The 20,270-nt window shown below is 30.6% G+C and overlaps 1 protein-coding gene across 9 annotated transcripts in view; it reads left to right on the top strand.

Moving 5' to 3' along the window:
• The window catches only part of LOC111041632 (somatostatin receptor type 5-like), a 212,237-nt gene that overhangs the window by 85,548 nt on the left and 106,419 nt on the right, over positions 1-20,270 (top strand). For 8 of the 9 annotated variants that reach the window (XM_022325950.1, XM_022325949.1, XM_022325947.1 and 5 more), the window contains one exon: positions 16,693-16,774. The exons of the other annotated variant lie outside the window; for it this stretch is intronic. The gene's annotated coding sequence lies outside the window, so the exon portion shown is untranslated. The remainder of the gene's footprint in view (positions 1-16,692; positions 16,775-20,270) is intronic. 9 annotated transcript variants of the gene reach the window in all.

Here is a 20,270-nt window from a genome sequence, read left to right as displayed (position 1 = left end):
GGCGTAAATAGAATTTTAACTACCTATACAGCTGATTACGTAGTATAATGGACTAGTAGTCCATTCTTTCTATTTCATAAAAATTATTCTTTCATTAACAACAAAGGTTAATGATTAAATCGTCTCCGCATAGGTACCTAACATCGGTGTGGTTGGTATTATAAGACTATAATGTGTTTGAATAACGATCAAACGGCTCGGGATGGCCTAACCGAAACGCAGACTTGGGTGTTTTTTTTCTAATAAAGTATTCTGAACACTTGTAGAATATTTTTTTTCCAGAAGTATTTAACTCTGAATTTTGAATACTATTATTTGAAAGTATTTTTTATTATATTACAATCAAATTTTTACTCTATTATTTAATGTAATGCAATTCATAAACGATCACAGGTATCATATTATATGCAAATACAATATATATTCAAACATTGAGCATAATTTCAAAATTTTCCTTAGACAAGTATCATTTTTAATGAAACATAAATTATTTAGAAAGTAGTTGGAATAGTTTTATAGTATTTTTCATTTAATAGGTACGAAGGCCACAACAACTAGGTCAACGTGTAACCTACAAATTACAATTATGCTATTTTAAGTATTTTTTTTTTTTTGGAACACTTTTTTACAAAATATTCGAATATAATTTCCATAAGTATTCGATATTAATTATTAAAAATAATTTTAAAAGTATTTTACCCAAGTCTCCTTAAAAGTAATAATATGGTATGGGTACTTGCGTTCACACCTATATTTAAATTATATACCTACCGCTAAATATTTAAGTAAAAAACATCAGTTAGACACACCTACTGTGTGTTCAAAATGTAACGTAACAATACAAACATGATATATCATATGACATAAATATATGATTCTAAAAAAAAAAAGGGAACATTTAAACCGAAAAAATATGTTTCTTTGAGTACTTAATGTGTCCTGAATTGACTTATATATTAATGACCTACCATAAAATATTATAAGTTATGGCACATATGTTTTAATAACATTTTACAATTCGTGCACTATTTCATAAACGTCAATTCAATGCCATATTTTGTTTTAATTCTAAATAATGGCTATAATATAACTATTAATGATTGTAATTTTACTCAGTATAAAAATTATTAAACATTTATTTATACATTGGACGTTATAGCATCACGCAAATAGAGTTATATTGAATGAAAACAATATCTATCATTTACAAATACATTTGATACTTTAACTAATATAGTGTAATATATATTATATTATGTGATTGTATTTAATTAATAATTCCATTTATGATAATCGGAATAATAATTTTAAACGAAAAACCTCTAAAGTTGCGAACCGTTGTGGCACAAACGACATAATTAATATCGAACAAAATGATTTAATGCGTGTAATTATTCAGGTAACCATCGTGTCTTATACCACAGATACAACGATTTTGTGTTTGTCCTCCCGAAGTCCCCCGAATACACAACCCATCATTGTGTGCGATAAAGAGCTTTACCCGTTTAGGGACTTTAAGGCCGTCCATCCTGATTAGGGTAGTAGTACTGCGTGCTTAAGGACACACTTACTTTGTCGAGTATTAAATGGTTGCACTTAAGAACGCATCGAGTGTTTCTAATAATCGTGTTCAGGTCCCATGAAGGAGTGTAATATTCACCTAAGTGGACAACCTTCGGAATAATTCTACTGGCAAAGTGTCCTCAAACATTACCGGGCAAAAACAAAGGATTGAACCATTGAATGTTCGACCATGCGGTACATGATAATACATATTATTATATTTATAGAATATAGTGGTACGGTGCGTGTGTAGCACCGACATCCGGCACGAGCTGATTAACAAACAACGGGGGCACGGCGTGTGGGGTAATACTGTCACGTGTGTTCTAAACCCCCTTCGACCCCTGTCCGTTTATACCAGTCCAGGTTCCCCGGAATTCGATTAAAGTGCGTAGCCCGGAGAGGAAGAACGGGTAATGCGATGCCTGGCAGTGAATACGAAATATTGCAAAAACATGTATTAAACCGACAATATACGTTGTACCTTTACTGCAATTCAATATTTCCTCTTAAGAGAGACAATTTATTAATACGAAAACAATGACATTAACGAAAAAATAATTTATATACATAATATATTATATTATATGTATAAATTTACAATTCGTATTTTTTTTCAACTTATATGATTTTTTTTTTTGTTATTAATAAAAATAATAGCTTCAGAAACCGGACCATTGCTGCATCACGTGTTTTAATATGAATTATAATAATTATACCTACCTATATGACATTCAAGAAGTTCACATATTTAGAAATCAACCTATGGTGTTTAAATAATACGATATTAAAATATGCTATTGCATAATAATATTGATGTTATTTTTTCATTGGTCGGATGTGGACTTAAACTTTCAGTAATACCATGGATTGTTCTAAGTTCTTCGAATTGTCTGCATTCATAAAATATAATATGTTTGATGCATAAGGTAATGCCATTATTCTTAAACGTTTGACACTCAGGAGGGTCGCTTTTGTTCATCAGGAATTCACGTGTTAGTTTGGCATCATCTGTTCTAGCTCAATTTCATTTTTCTTATTTTCGATGCTGATACTTAAATATCATTCTGTCCTACCTTGTTACCGATTATTTTATTTTATTGAACTCGGTTGTTATACGGTTTCATATATTTTGACATAAGGAAAATGTAATTTGTTTAATTCCTTTTTTGATATCGGCGTATGGGGATCGACAGGTCCATGAATATCATGTCAGGTGATGAAGTATGGCTAATTTTAGCTATTACCTATGGAGGTTTTTTAATCGGACCTGTGTGAACATTTTATTATAATTAATTTAAAAATATATGAGGGCTCTACAAAAAATAGCATTGAATAATATGTTTTATAATAATACAATACTGATAATAATATAATAATATAACGGATGTTAAATAATATAATAATACATATGTTAAATAATATAATAGTGTCCATGATTATCATAATATAAGTCCTTGTTAAGCTTCATTATAGTATATATTTATTTAAAAACTAAGGTATGATAAATAATTACTGTACAATTTTTTTTTTATCTTATTTTATTATTACACAATCTATAAAACAAATATTTAAAATAAGTGTACTACGAGAATTGGTTTGATTGTGGGTGGGTGAGGGGCCTTATATTGGAGGTAATTGGGAATGGCACTGTATAATCTGACTACCGTATACATACGCCATCTAAAAGTCATATTTATATTAAATGTTGGAAAACAACATAAACACTGTGCGTACACCAATAATATTATAATACTATATCAAAATGTTTTAAATATTTGACATATCTATTTGAGAAAAAAATATTTATCTTTAAAATGGCTCTAAGTAACATACAAAATATAATAAAGAACGTATAAACTACTTTGTGATTTATACAATCGACCGTTCCAATACACGTACTCGTAACAAAGAAATATGTATTAACATTATTTTCCATTAAGCCCTTTCACGAAGGAGTTCAGTACCTACTGACAAAAAAAAAAAAATAACAAACCATTTTTCTTGGCAAACATCAACTCGCCGATACATGATAAAACGCCATAGACTGATTTGGACTATCATGAAACTTATTTTTCCTGCAAAACAATAAATACTGGAAAATAACTCAATACGTTCTGGTTTTCTATTAATGTATCCCCTGTGATGCCTAAAATGTGTATGTGCACTGGTTGAGTGTTCTAAACATAGTTTATATAAATATAACATTAATTAGAATAAACTCAAAATGTACTGAGGGGTGTGGCGCGGAGAGCTATTGTATAGTACACGGATTTCCAATAATTGTTATTTTTAATTTTTTGTTTCATGAAAACGTTGTGTACATAAAAAGATAGTATAAATAAAATTAATTTAAATAATTATAATTTTCAGAAATTTCTAAAATGTTTTTAGTCTATTAATATTTTATTCATACGATATAATTTAAAAATCTACACTACAAATTTCATTATTTTAGGAACTAAATTTAATAAAACATAGTACAACATAGTAAAGTATGTTATAGATAATCCAAATAAAATTGGTTCTTTATTAAAAGTCAAAAATCTTATTGACGTGAAAATATTTCATTATTATGTAAATATTTTATTTATAAAATAAACAGTTTGTAAATTTAGGAATGAATACTTCAAATTTTACTGTAGTATTTTAATCTGTACTTTATTACATTATAAATATCATCATTTGTAAGTTCGTAAATATTTTAACAAGCACTAAACTTTTTCTTGAACTTGATTGTAGAATATAGTGTTGAATCGTTGGAAAAAAAATATAATTTCCATTTTACAGAATAAAAGTACATTTGTCGCTCTACTCAAAATCGAACTCCGAACTTTTTTGTGTAAATTTGCTGAAATTGAGATGAGTGATTTACAGTCCTTGTACCTATGTTTAAAGTTATTGGTTCATAATATTTTAATTTTAATTTGGAAACAACAAATGACATTTGTATTCAAAACTATCTACCATTATTAAATGAACAAGAACATTTTAGATAAATTAATAATTTTTTAAGTACAAAGTTACAATTTTCCAAATCAACAAAACAAAATATATAATATTGAATGTGTATCCTTGGGGCATTTAAGTAAAAAAAAAAAGGATGAGAAACGATTTTATACGATTACTACTCTCAGCAGAAATAATTTAACAACAAAGATAATATTTATATTATATATTTTGAGATGTATTTCTTTGTTGAAATTAACATAAAACTGAGTTTTCCTTTAGGGTCAACAATACTATAAAATAAATAAATTGTAATATTCTACCACGTATAAATGTCCATTGAATAAAAAAGGACGAATTGTTAATACAATCCAAACATTCATTGTTCTACTTAATTTTTTTTCTCTTGCTTAAAGTATGAATGTATGTTTTCTTCAATTCCACGTTTTGTTTGAGTCATAAAATATGTGAAGCCAATAAGAAATACAGGCAATTAATAATAAATCAATTTAAACATTTAAATTTCCTTCTGAATGATGTTTTACAAACTAAAACTACGTTTTGTGTGATATTGTATGGTTATTATATGTTTCAGAAAAATAAAATCACCTGCACTCATATATATGTCATAATTGTTACCAAATCTAATAACGTTTTAGTGTATTCATTAACTAAAAAAACATAAAACGTTAAAATAAAATTGTAAACATCGATTATGTTGTAGTCTGTTTTCATTTTACAAATGTTTTTCGATTTTAATTTTTAGAAAAATAACGAAATTATAAATCACTGCATTAATATAAACTAAAAAATAGAATATCGAACGGCGTCCCACTTATGCAATTCCGTTACAATATATTCTTGCAAAGATGTTAGTGAACGAAATGAGGTCGTCATACGCGGAAAACAAAACCGTAAAAATGGGAATATCGTTTTGTAAAATGTACACAACGATATACGATGGACATTTTACCGAATTAATAAAATATTTTACGAGCGATTAAAAACGAGATTTTCGTACTCCATTTCTATTAGAAATACTTTATAAATAATAGTATTATCTTGGAGCTACACCTCCTAAGACTCTTTAACTCTTTAACTCTTTAGTGCTAATAATATTATAACTGATAGGTCTCGAACTGCAATGCTTTAAAACATGGACAAAAAATAGACGATCTTAAAAACATATATATTCAATTATTTTTTTATTATTTTTTATTTGCATTTAAAATTTTAATAAGTTTATTTTTAAAGTTAGGTATATTTTAAATTGTATTAAATATCAATATTAATTTATTTCACAAAATACACGTGTAGTATAATAAGATAAACACAGGTTTTGAAATATAATATTGTAGCTGGTCATGAATTTGTGACAAGGCCACTAGATCAAACACAAAATCAATCTCTTAATTTTCGTTCTAAGAAGCGTTTAAAATCTGTAAACTACTATTGGATGTGGTGTTTATTTCCAAACAAGCGTTTAATCGCCATTATTGCATAAAAAAAAAAAATGTCTAATTATGTACGAATACGGTGTAAGACTTTTAATATTCCATTTGAAAGTCGTGAGGTGAATTTATAACTCACCCGAGTCACCTGGCAATAAACAATACGATAAGCCCACTTCCAAAAAAGAAAAAAACAACAACAACAACACACGAACGCCATAAACTTCGAGCCCCGAACGTAAATTCAATAATGTTTGAATTAGTAAAAGCGGAAAACCTACATCGTATCATTATTGTATTGTTCTCACATACGTTTACGGTGTATTACGACATAATATTATTATTATAACATAATATAATATATTGCGTCAGTCGTATCATTATTCCACACCGGTACGAGGAGACAGGATAACACGCGACGAGTGAAATGAGTACGCAATACGAGAAGGACCCTGCTCCTGTTGCAGGTCCCGGGCATATCCTATTTCCGTGTGCACTGCAGGCGAGTGAAGGATAGATATACGGCACGCGCGGGGTGTAGTGTAGGCAGGTACTGCACCGTCCTGTTCCTGCATCTGCAGGAGTCGTCTCGCTAACGCTCGTTTTACACGGTGATCCTGCAAATCCGTTTGTACGAAAACAAAACGAAATTAGCACCGACTCGGTGCAACTCGTTAGCTGCAGGATGTAATATACGTTCACAATATATATGATATAATTATATATCACGCACATAACATATATATATATATATGTATATGAGATCAAAACCTAACCTATAGGTACACGACTCGTACTCGGTCGTGAGCGCCAAAGTGCTTATTGGTATAACCGTCGCCGCCGCCGCCGCCGCCGTCTGAACCGGGTTAATTCCGGTATACAATATAATACGTATGTATATAAAGTGTACAGAGAAACGCGGTTGTGGGGGGGGGGGTTCCGAGTGGGTGTGCGGTGCATAATGGAGGGGGGAATTAAATTTTCGTCACCCCCCCCCCCCGTGTTGTTGCTATTTCGAGCGCCTGCCCGTCCAGTGGGTAACATGGCATAAAAGTCCGCTAATGCCGACGTATTACAACAGTGTGGGTTTCTATTAAAATAGACCCACGCCGAGTTTTCAGATTAGTCTCTCGCCTCGCTCCGGCCACCCATCTCCGTCGTCGCTGGTCGGTCGATTTTGCCTCCACTCTCATCGGCCGTAAAAAAAAAAAATTATCCGAAAAAAAATACACAAGAGGTCACGGAGACATTGACAGTGTTGTTGTCGTGGCGCGAAATATACGACGACATAGGTTATAGGCACCGCCGCTGGGCCCGCTGTTGTTTCGGGGCAAACTAATATTCACGACACCGCGTTATCACTATTACGAGTATTATTAATGTCAACGTGATTCGGGGACATACAACGGCGAGAATCTGCAAAATGGGAAAAAAATAATATCGAATTTATTTTAATAATGTGTGCTGTATATACTTTTACGCGTCGTCGTCGTCGTCAAACGACTCTTCGTGATAAAATAACGAGAAATCCGTGCCACGCGCGTATCTATATTATACTACCTATTTTATTATTCCCGCTGTAGCAAATATAGAAAGATGATACGTGTAAAGCTCACACCATATACATACAAATCTAAAATCAAACATCAAAACGATTAGATTTTTAAATCTTCAGCTATTCCTGCAGTCGTTACTGTGCATAATAAATATAATACGTAAATCACAATATTATTTTGTACTATTTTTTCACCTTGATTTGAAATAATTGTGTTGTTACCCGTGTACGAGCAAACACACTACTTTCTATTGATAGAAGACTGTCTATATTGCAGCACTCAATTATGCGTGCACTTGTGCACAGCTATTATCTCATAAATTCTTGGTTCAAAATCGCCAATGACCCATAAATTAAAATTGTAATTTAAAAAATAAAAGTTTCTATCGCCACAGGGCGTTCCTTAAGTAGTACAAGAAATATCAGAAATTTGGAAATACGATCTTGAGATATATTCTAAAAATTCAAATAATCAGAATGTGAATGAATTCACTATTATAACAGGAAAATACGGACGAGCGTGCTAAAAAAGTCTCTTCTTGTATACACTGAATAAAATTACCCCCTCGTACGTAATTTTGTAGACGCGCGGTTCGATTTGATGTGGTTCATCGTCGGAAAGGTGATGACATATCATTATATTCGACGCTCAAATAAAGTATAAAAATGTCGTCGATGTTATTAGGTCAGTTGCATTTTTACGCAGAAAATAAACTGTGTCGCAATAGTAATAATAATAATAATAATAATAATAATAATAATATGCATTTTATTGCACGCGTTGTCGCGGTGTGATTTAATATCATAGCCGCGCGTATTCAATACGCGTGCGTTTGAGTTGCAATATTATAGCATTTTAATATTATTATTATTATGGCATGTTAACACGTCGCCACCGTCGTCGTAATTCGTCCGAGAACCATTCATACTCGTATAATATATTATTATAATATAATAATATGTAAACAACATGCATCGTATGGCCGCGGTGAATTAATAGGTCATAGTTGAACTGCACAGCGTGGAAATTGCAGTATAACATAATCGCAATGTTGGCTTTCAAATTGCCAACAGTTCAAACTATTATATTATGTACGAATTTATCTGCGCTACACTACGAAACAGCTATGATTTTTTTTTTTTATTCATTTCATCGGCACCATTTGTACTCGTAGGTCATTACAATGATATAATGTCATTAAGTACAATTTTAATATTTAGACGATTACTGCACGAAATTAACTTCCAAACAAGATAAGGCAAAACTTTTCGGCTATTTTTCGTGTTCCTAATAATTATTATCTCTCGACAATTACTAATTAAAGTTTAAACGAATTTCTACAATGAATTATCGCACGATTATAATAAACGATTTTATTTTTTTTAACTAAAAAAGTAATTTACAGCAAGCTATTATAATAATACGTCTGCCTACCATTAAAATCAGCCTTTATTTAAAAAAAATAAATATTGATGTGGATTCAGTTAATTTCACAATATTATGGAATCATTCACATTTTTCGTAGTAGTTAAATCATTAAATGCGTTTTTGTGTTATTGTTATTATTATTGCAATCAACCAATCATTAGACAAATGGTTAGCCCGCATATTATCATCAATTAAAATGCAAATGTATTTTTTTAATTAATTGACGGTTGATAATATGTTACTGGCCATGTTAATAATATTTCATAAACCAAATAATCATAATATATATATATTAGTTTTATGACCATATTAATTAATCATAATTTAAAGGGCCATGAAACAAAAAAAAAATCATTTTTTTTTTTTATACCTTAGTATAATATTAGAAATGAAAACTAAATTGTTCGTCTTTTAAAAAAAAATGATCCGATCACTCCTTCCGCCTCAAATAGCGTCACTGGTGCGCACGGATTTGTGCCGCCGTAATATTTTACGCGATACAATATGTTTATATGGTGCATTCAAACGTACAAAATATAAGACTGAATTAATTTCTGTGGCGATATTATAATGTCATTATCATTTATTATTATTGACATTAAAAGTTATTCATATCATATTAGATAATTCCATTTGAATAACACGAATAACAAACTAGGATCTGTATAGGATATCATCAATTGTCATAGGTATTTGTCATTATTTAGCCGAAAAAAATACTAAAATATAAAATTAATACCGAGTTACACTGATCTCATTCAAATTTATTTATTACAATTAATTTGGTGTTCAAATTTATTCAAATTTTTTATTTCTGTGTTCTCTTTAAAACCTACGTATATTCCATTATTTTCAGGGTACTTATTTCGAATATCTTGTACAACACATGCTGGAATACATACACGATTTCGTAGTCGTACAGATAAATTAGAAATCACGTGTTTATAAAACGCCATGCAAATGGCCACCGCCTAAAATAATACGGCGGCACAAATCCGTGAGCACCAGTGACGTCACGCGTATACGTACGATCGCTATAATATTCGGCACACGGAAGGAGTGATCGAATCATTTTTTTTCGAAAAGACGAACAATTTAGTTTTCATTTCTAATATTATACTGAGGTATAAAAAAAAAATGATTTTTTTCTTTTGTTTCGTGGTCCTTTAAATAAACATTAACACGTCATGATCATACACGGTTTTAATAAAGTTCATCAAAATAACACGTGAGCCACTTAAATCAAAATGTACGCGTCCTCCACGTTATCAGTACCTACCGCCGAAAATAGTTGTACAAAGCATTTGGAAACTTGGTCGTATAATATACTGCAAGTGCTTTGGATATAGTTTTGAACAGTAAAGAAATAAGGAACATAATACCTATTCCCACTTGAACGCGCAACGTTGTACATAAAATAATAATGAAATAGAACACATCGTAATTATAGTCGGGTGTGCCCACGTTTTTACGTCAGACTATAATACAGGCCTTTGTTCTCAGTTTTGGTTGTAAAATTTTATTATTTTCGAGCAAATATATAAGCATGTGCCGTATACAAATGTAATACCCGAGTGGCCACTTTTGCCCTTCGGAACAACATAAGTGATTTTCGACCCAAAACTCTTTAAAATTAATTTTGAGTTGTCGCGAATATTGAAATGCGTAATAGTTATTAATAACGTAAGAGCTCAGTACTATTTTTTTTTTTTTTACAATCGTGGCAGGTGTTATAACTTTAAAAAAAAAATAACGTTTAAAACATTGAGATATGGATGTCGATAACAATATTACGACAGAAGACAGAATAAATAAAATGATGATAGTGTCTTATTTGTAAATGGTAAAAAAAAGTAATGGGTATCGATATTATTGTATTTTACTCATCGCCTGTAAACTGTCTATAAAAAATATTCAAAAGTGTTTCTTTCCAAACTCACAAAACAAATTAAAAACATAAAAATTACAATATATCAAATTCGTCTCGTCACTTATGAAATTATCGGTCAATTCGACCCGAATGGAGTATTGGCATAATTTACAATCAGCCAAAACTTGGAATGTATTAAATATATTTTTATTAGCTGTTGTTTTGATATCATGGTAGTTATCGATGTATTCTATTTGTTGCGAGTTTTTTGAACTCAGAACACCCTATCGCGGATATACCCACTTAAAGATAGTGCATTGATCATAAATGTTTGATTCAAACACAGGCCATCGTTACTGTGCATTACTTTATAAGTTATCGATTTCGGCTAACCAGTTATAACCATGTATAATTGGTTTTACGAGAAAACCGATGGATAATATTCGCGATCGTGACGAAACGGCGGGGGGTGGTGCGGTGCGGGTAAACGTGTTTTGTCAACGAAATGAAAAACAAATGCAACATCGTCGTCTCGGTAATAACTTGTTGACCTAATTTCGATAATTTTGATTAATTCGGGTCGGCCAAACAGACGCAATGACACACGATTTTCCTGCTACACGCCGACGCCGTTTCGTTGATAAATCGGATGCTGCCGACCATTGTATACAGGCAAATTAAATGACCAATTAAAACCAACCGTTAGTCCGACCGGACCGTCGTGATAATAATATATTACTTCGCTTTCGCGTATTGTTCGAATGAGACAATATAAACTCAATAAAATACTGTGCCGACGTCCTTTACTGTCGTAACGGGGAGAAAAGAAAACCAAGGGGGCACTGTGCACCCCCTTCGCAAATATATTACATCATATTATTATTATTATTATTATTATAAACGTATTCCGTTAGCTACGTGACTTTGATCTCGGACGATACGATATTGAAATGAGCGGTTCCACTGTATACGGACCAGTGTCCGGAAATTTTAGATTCCGCATAATTTTATTGCATGGAAATCGTTTCGACCCTAAATGCGTTCACTATCTATAATGCTGTCGATAGACAACTACTGTACCACTGCCGCTGTTATTTCAGGGGTTTTTTGTTTTTCGTATTTCCATGCCCGTCCGTCAATCTTTTCATCTCCCTCGTTACATGCGAATTGCGATGACGTCGGTACCTATAACCAATATCTAACCCGCACGTACGTCCCGACTGGATCCGTTTTTTTTTTCTTCATATCGTCTCCGAATAATCGTTACGGTACGTGCGTGGATCGGCAACGATCGGACAACTCGTCAGTCTTCGCATCTGAACGTTATTTTACCGGTGTTATTCAACCAATTCGACCCACCATATCAATCATTAACGCAAACACGACAGCGTCGTTATTGAATAAATCTAAATCGACAATTTTATCGGACTCTCGGTAACAATTAAATCGTAGCCGTAAATATTTGTATGCTGAAGAACCGAAATTGATGTAATATGTATTTGTACGACATAAATGAATGAGTATTTTTCATGCCAATACCGTTGTTCACTTTTATTTCAGTTTTTCCGCATATTGACAGGTTTGCGATATGTCGAGGAGTCGGTCGGCAGTGGAAGTGAAATTGCGAAATGAGAGTCTATTCGATAGGGGGGAGGGGGGAGAGGGAGTTAATTGCATCCCAAGTCCTTCACGTCAGCTAACCAAAACTCGTCCGCAGCAGCTAACAGATGTTTTCCGACCGGGTTTTCGGAAAAATGGTCTGTCTGAAAACAAGGACGACCGTTATTAGTCGCTCGTCAACTAAATAACTATGTTTTCGGAACTAACTCTTCCTTACCGTCCTTACTCAGTGATGTGATTGTGAAAAAAATGTATTGAAAATATAGAAAATTAGATTTTATTTTGTTATAACATTTTCACCGCCATGGCGCGCCATACATTATACACGATGGGCCATATATTGTGTATATTAGTTAAATCCGTTTACCCATTTTATTTAAATTAATTTAAATAATTTGTCGCAAAATATTCAAATATTATTTTATAAAGAATTTTCAATATTTACAGAGATGTAAACATTTAATAAATTCTGAACAAGTACTTGAACATTTTCACATAATAACAACTATTAATATAAAATATCGATAACGTTAAAAGTTCGAAGCGGCTTTTCGTTGGATCATTTACAGTAAAATTATTTTTATAAATTTTAAATATTTCATTATACAGTTGATTGAATATAATACTGTTTTAAAATAGTATATTACATAATATTTTATTATTATTATCCTAGATAATTAGAAATATATAATTATTAATTTATAAATTTAAACTAAAGTATCATAAACATAGTAAACAAAAGATAAATAGATGTTCAGTCGGTCATCACATAATTTGGCATGCATAATAATTATTTGAATTATTATATGAATTATAATTATTATTTGAAAGAGGGAAATTTTATAATACAAAAATGTATTCGAAAACGATTGTAATCCCTTCAAAAGTAAATAAATTGTTTGCAACGACTGAATAATAATATGTTACCTTAGCGTGTGTATAGGTATTACAATCATATAATGTTTGAACTCAAAGGACATTGTTTTAAAGACATATATATATATATATTATATATAATATATACTTGACTAGTATTGGAATACTCAATTTATTTTTAAATTGTATGTAATATTTTATAGAATTCATAGTACCTTTTTAACGGACATTCTCAGATGTCCAGAGCACGATATCATATTCGTTCTATGTATATAGCCTGCAAACCCTTTTCTTTCTACAATAAAATTACATTGGAAAATTATTTTGGCAAACTATGCAAATCAACGTTTCGGAGTACAAATATTCGATTATTTTTTATGTAAAATAATAATAATAACTGCATGAATCTAAAGTACTTTAGGGAAAACCAAAAATCCCACGAGATTCATTTTCTAGAAACACAAGTACCTATGAAAAAAAAAAAATGGTTTATTCATGAAAATATGATGGCCAGAAATCAGTAAAAATAAAAATGTCGCCCACTCAATATTTGAATCGGGACTAACGAATTCTAATTTAAAAACAATTTATTATTTAGTAAAATACACTTAATACCACCAACTCAATCTAAACTTTTGTTGTAAAATAAATGTATACCCATAAATTTGTGCAGTTTGTATATTATATTATAAACGTACATAAAACGAAACTTATTGCAAAAATGTAACCACAATCTAAATACATTTCAATTGAGTATTTTTGGTACTTTCATTTATTTATATGCAATGTTATTTAAACACTATTTATGTTAATATCCTAAATATTTAAATTGTATATATATATTATAATTTAGAATGCTAATAGCTCGGTTGCACAAGATGATTAATTCATGATCAACAAAACAAAATACAAATGTATACAAATTATAAAATGTACATTTTAATATTTTATCATGTTATATGTTTTTAATAGAACGCGTAGTATTGCAATGTCTCCAGTTTTGAATATTTTTCAACTGCAATTATTGTAGGTGCATTTACCTCTAGTAAAGATATTTCAACATTTTTTTAAGGCTTTTTATATTTTTAAGTTTATTTGAGGTTGTAAAATTGTGCATGGCCATTGTGAAACATAGGGGGTTTTGCAATTAAAATTTATCAACTGGTAATTTTTTGTTTTCAATTAAATAGCTTCGAGTGATTTAAGTTTCTATCAATGTCATGAAATTCGATTTAATACAATGTATTGCATTAACAATTTACTAAAAATTGGTTTAATAATATTATAGTTTCATAGAGTAATATAGTATGTATAAAATGGCTGAAAACATTAAATTATAAAATGCGGGTAATGGACTTTTTAATAATTGTATTTATTTATTAAGAATTCAATTTTTTTTAATAATATACATTTAATATAGGTATTATGTGTACTTTGAAATCAAAGGTTTTCCATTATTAGGTATTGTGTTTAATATTTCCATCAGACGTCTTCAGTGCTTAACTATATTTTTATTAATATTCATAGAAATCAAAAAACATAATATCTTATAATACTTTATTATGGTTAAAGTTACAACACCACTATCCAGTTAAATATTGTATATATAATCAATTCAGTTGGTACTATTATAAATGGCACCGTTTAATGATTGATGATGGCTTGATGTTGAAATACCGTACTTATTTATGATTACTAAATCCATCATATATTTTTGTTTCGTAATTTAAATGTAATATTATCTAGTAATTTGCAGTAAGCATGCTTACGCTTTTAGCAAATAATGACAATCACATATCATTCAATATGTCGATCAAAACAAAAATGACATAGACTATCATAGATATTATATTTTTTATTATTATTATTATTAGTAGTAGTAGTAGTAGTAGCAAAAATACCCGCGTCTGCATAAGCCATTGGGAAACAAGTTATCTTATGAGTTCTAATGGTTAAGAATAATTATAAATATTGGGGTCATAATATTAAAATACTAGAAAACCTTAATTTACTACTCATGCAATAAACATTTTTCTGCTCAGTGTTTCAAACATATTATGCTTGTATTTTATCTGAATTTGTTGAGCTGTAATAGTTTAAGCTAGAAACTCTTTAAACATTAAAAAAAATTTAATATTGGTATTATTCTAAAATGTACTCTTGGGTTTTTTAAGATGCAAATTAAAAACGTCAACATAAAAAGTTAAATGTAACCAAATAATGTATTTAACTCTAAAAGTTTAAAGTTAGTATAACAAATTAACTTAATACTGTCAAAAACACTTGTAATTGTTCAAATTTCAATTTTTTCTAAAATAACTTACCAGTTTGTTGAAAATTCATCTTACAGTTTCTTCTTATTACACACTGTCGCCATTTCGGCAAATAACATCTTTTTTTCTACTAAATTATTAGATCAATGACCATTTTTTCTTTTACTTTTATTCAAAACTATTTACCTATAGTGTTGATTAAACAAAAAATATTTTATTCATTTTTAACAACAATTATTATAGGTAACTGACTTGTATAAATAACATATTAAAACGTACCTACTATTTTTCAAACGAACTGAAACGATCAGGTTATCGCAATGGACAACTATTCTAGTTAAGAAATTATGGCTAAAATGAACTAAATAGTTGTGTAAAAAATATATCCAACAAAACGAATTTTCAGCACATTTTTAACTTTTTAACTAATTATGCCCACCATTAGGTATACTTATACATAATTTAATCACAACATATATATTACTGGAAATATAATATTTACAGTTAGTTGGTAAAAAAAAAATATATTATTTCTGATTTTATTCATAAAATATATTTATCTTTATTGAATAAAAAATTATATATCTCTTTCTTCAATTTATCATAAGGGAAAATAATGAATGAACAATTATTACAGTAACATAAATATAGTTCTCTATTTCCTTTGATTTCCTTTGTTTAAAAATTATATATTTGTATTAAAATAATACTTACAATACACCACCGCAAGCTATGGTTAATAAACGTACAAACATAATGGAATGTATTATGTATCTGCGCATTATTTTATTCATACGAGACTTTTGGTACCTACCTATAGTTATATTATCACAAAAATACACTATTTAAATTGGCTTTTACCAATTGCATTTTTTGACCGGTGTAATGTAAGTAAAAAATATACACTGCTGTATTACTGTTATCATCAAATTTTTTTTCGGTGTCCAAACTATGGAATTATACATGATTTTAGATATAGCTATAATAGGCAAAAGATACATTTTATACATCCGATTATGCGAACAATTATACAAAAACTGCCTTTAATTTAACGCGATATATATTTATTATTTCGTATAATAGTATTAAATGTTGTTTGTCTATAGTTTCAGGAGGTGCGCTGAATGTCAAATAAGTGTATACTTTTAATTGAATGATTCTGCCAATGCATCGAATTAATAGCCTCAGGTTAGTTCAGCTATTATTATTATTATATTATTTATGTGATTTCAGACGTATATTATACTATATTATAGGATACTACTTTATTTTTAAGCAAAAAAAAAAATGAACAGCTCTGTTATTTGTTCTCTTGAAACTCGGAGCAAAAAAATACGTACAAACATTAATTAATTTTTTTTTTCTATTCTGTGTTTTTAATATCTTAGAGACTACAAAATGTTGAGTGGATTTCTAATATTCGCGTTTTAGTAATAAAAAAAAAAATTTTAATATACATGACGAATTTTAGCGCAAATAATAATCATTAAGCCCTTAAAATATAATATTTGACAGGAAATATACCGAACAATTCTTACTATAAACAGATGACGGTATTATATAGTGCTCGCAGAAAACGGAAGTCCAGTAGAAAGCCATTTGGTGAATCTTTTGTATGGAAACATAACACCAGTGCCGTTTCATTTGAACACGAAATGGGGTACTGTGTCGCGAATATAAAATAAAACTTGATTTTTAATAACTGCCAACTGGTTTCCAAAACTAAAATAGTTTGTGTAACAACATTAGATCAAAAGTACGTGCGTAATACTCGTTGTATACACGTGACTGTATGAAAGGCAATTAGTTAGCTTCCGGACTTTCTAAGCGCGTATACGGCGGAAACAACTCTTCGTTCATTTGTGGTCGAAGGTGCAGATGGTAGAATGTCTAAATCATGGTTGGAAACTTGAAATGTCTAAAACACTTTGGGATTGAATCAATTTTGGGTGAGAGGTGTTTGTTGCAATATTAATGAACGTTGTTGAAACGTGTCAAATATACGTGTACGTGTTAGGTTAATGAGGATGGAGATTCTAAGAAACACGCGTTATACATAAATTGAAAGTCCCAAAAACGTGTTTTAATTACTCTGCTTAAAACGCACGCGTTAACTATAAATGTGTGTTTTTTTTCGTTATTTGCTTATCAAACATCATCAGATTTAGATTTTATACTACGGTCGATTATATTATTACTATAATAGGTAACCTAACCTAACCCATATAATCGGACACAAACAAGTTAGAAATTTACCTGATCAGTTTCTGACTCACGTCATGTAATGTGATTATTGCGCCTGTTCAAATGTCACATATAAGTAAGCTGTAATATAATAATTAAGTTTTGAAATAAATTAGTACGCTTAAGATAAAATTATAAATATTTTCTTTGTACAAAAAAAAAAAATGTCCAAACACAAAATTAATGAGGCAGACATAAAACTTGATTAATAAAATAAATGTTTAACCAATACGTTATAAATCTTCATCATTTTTTTGTTATTAATTACAATTGTTTTACTTATTTAAAATATGACAGCATTAATCGTATCGTTTTCGCCCACCAAAGATATTGAAAATGTATTTATTCAAAGTAAACACATAATAATATTTTGGTTTTACTCAACTACATTATTTGACATTATTGTTATTAAAGTTGTGTGGCAGCAAATTATTTGTTTACTTCAGGACATCCGGAATTTAATGAGCTTTGTGGTTTCTTAGAAAGTTATTTAAAGTTTGATTCTTGTCTCAAGACCCATATAATATATAATAACACTTTGAATAATAGAAATCTAGTTCACGTGGATTGTATAAAATAACATAAATTTAACGAGGAAATAAATATATATTTTATTCTAAAATTTACATTTCTATACATAAATAAACATCAAACTTTAAATCATTAAAACGTTCATCAAAATTACGAAGCATTAAATACTTATTATAATTACGATTATTATGAATTGTATGAACTGTAACAATTTGTTTTTTTATTATTTCATAATTTGTTTCATTTATTTATCACGAAACTCTATAATTAAACCAGAGAACACTTTATTTTATTACACAAATAAATTGGTTTTCATTCATTTTTTCTCGAAAATCATCAAAACAATAATATGTTTTTATTCGTTATTGATTCCTTTGGTTGTTTAAAAATCAACAAATTAAACAACATGATGATAATAATATATAAATAGGTATAGATTCGTAAAGAAACAAAAAAAAAATTAAGATTGAAATTACTCAAACACGTCCAAAAATGCAAAATTCGACGTCTAACTGTCGACGAAAAAATGGTGTTGTATGCAGTTCGTAAACGGAATTTCATTCGATCAATGCACTATTGATAAAACAACGGTCGGCATTCGAACAGACCCAAAAACGCAGCCGGACGCATCCAGATCGTCCGCCGGCACATGCAATTTTTCTTTCTCCTCTCCACTTTTAAACCAATCCAACTCTGCAGTAAATAACGCGAGCGGAGTAATATCGTTGCAGTATAACGCGGATGTTATGACAAAAAATAATAATAATAATAATCGAGAGAGAACGAAAGAGAGTATGACGACCGACGCGACCGGGCGAGGAGGAACTGCAACAGCGGCGATGCTGTGAATCACACGAGGCGGAAGTCGGGGGGGGGGGGGGGGGAAAAAAGTGGCTTCTTGTAGCGTAAAGCAATTTCGAAAATGGATACACCGGACTGGCGGCACGGCGCCGCTCGTTAACCGCAAATTTTACATACGCACATCCACACGGTACTGCCGAGTCATCAATTTCTTCGTGGCTATTTATTACGATACAGTTTTTAACCGCCGCCGCCGCCCCGAAGTTGCCCCGCTGCAGTTTCGCCGTCCCTCTCGCGCCAAATATTCTATCATATATGATGGCGACGACGTCGCAACAAGGAGTCGGAGGAGGACGTGCCTTTGAGTAATACGCGCCGCAAAACTTTCCAATACGATATGGAAACATAATGCGCACGACGACGTACAGGTTATGATTCTCGCAGCACGCGAGGTTTGGAAAAATCGCTTTATAACGATAATATTACCGTGTCAAAATACGGGCAAACGCGTTTTATCGATGATAATAAAATATTCAATGCGTCTACACCGGAGCCCGGAATTCGAACGTCGATATTTTAATATTAAAAAAGGAAATTTGTCGATATTATCGTCTTACCGTTCAAAAATAGTAAATAAGTATACTTGGACGTTTTGATTAGAAATCGACGGTTTGTATCACGAATCTTCCTCATTTTCATTCATCTTTATTTCATACGAAAAACACATTTGTATGGCCAACAATATCGGATTCAGTTTTAGTCTGTGCGAATTTATGTGTCAAGCCGCAGTACGCAATACACACGTGGTACATAATTTCTGCAAAGTGAAATAATGCCAACATTGTGCTCTGCAGAGTGGTATGTGGGTGTAAATATGAGAGCATAACAGTTTGTACGTCTGAAATACTACGACCAATGCTTTTTTTTGTTTTTACAAAATAGGCCCTAGACTCAAAGGCCACAATAAATTATCGTATAACGTACGAGTATACTGCATAACATTATAATATTATTGTCTCTCGTTGGGCTCGGCGTCACGTGGCGTAAATCATATGGCTACAGGAGGAGTTAGACGTGCGTATTCGAATGTGAATAAAACGGGAAAACG

Source organism: Myzus persicae, unplaced genomic scaffold (genome assembly GCF_001856785.1).
Source record: "Myzus persicae strain clone G006 unplaced genomic scaffold, MPER_G0061.0, whole genome shotgun sequence".
Lineage (NCBI taxonomy): Eukaryota > Metazoa > Arthropoda > Insecta > Hemiptera > Aphididae > Myzus > Myzus persicae.
The sequence above is the reverse complement of the archived record's forward strand: the minus strand, read 5'-3'. Positions and strand labels throughout refer to the sequence as shown.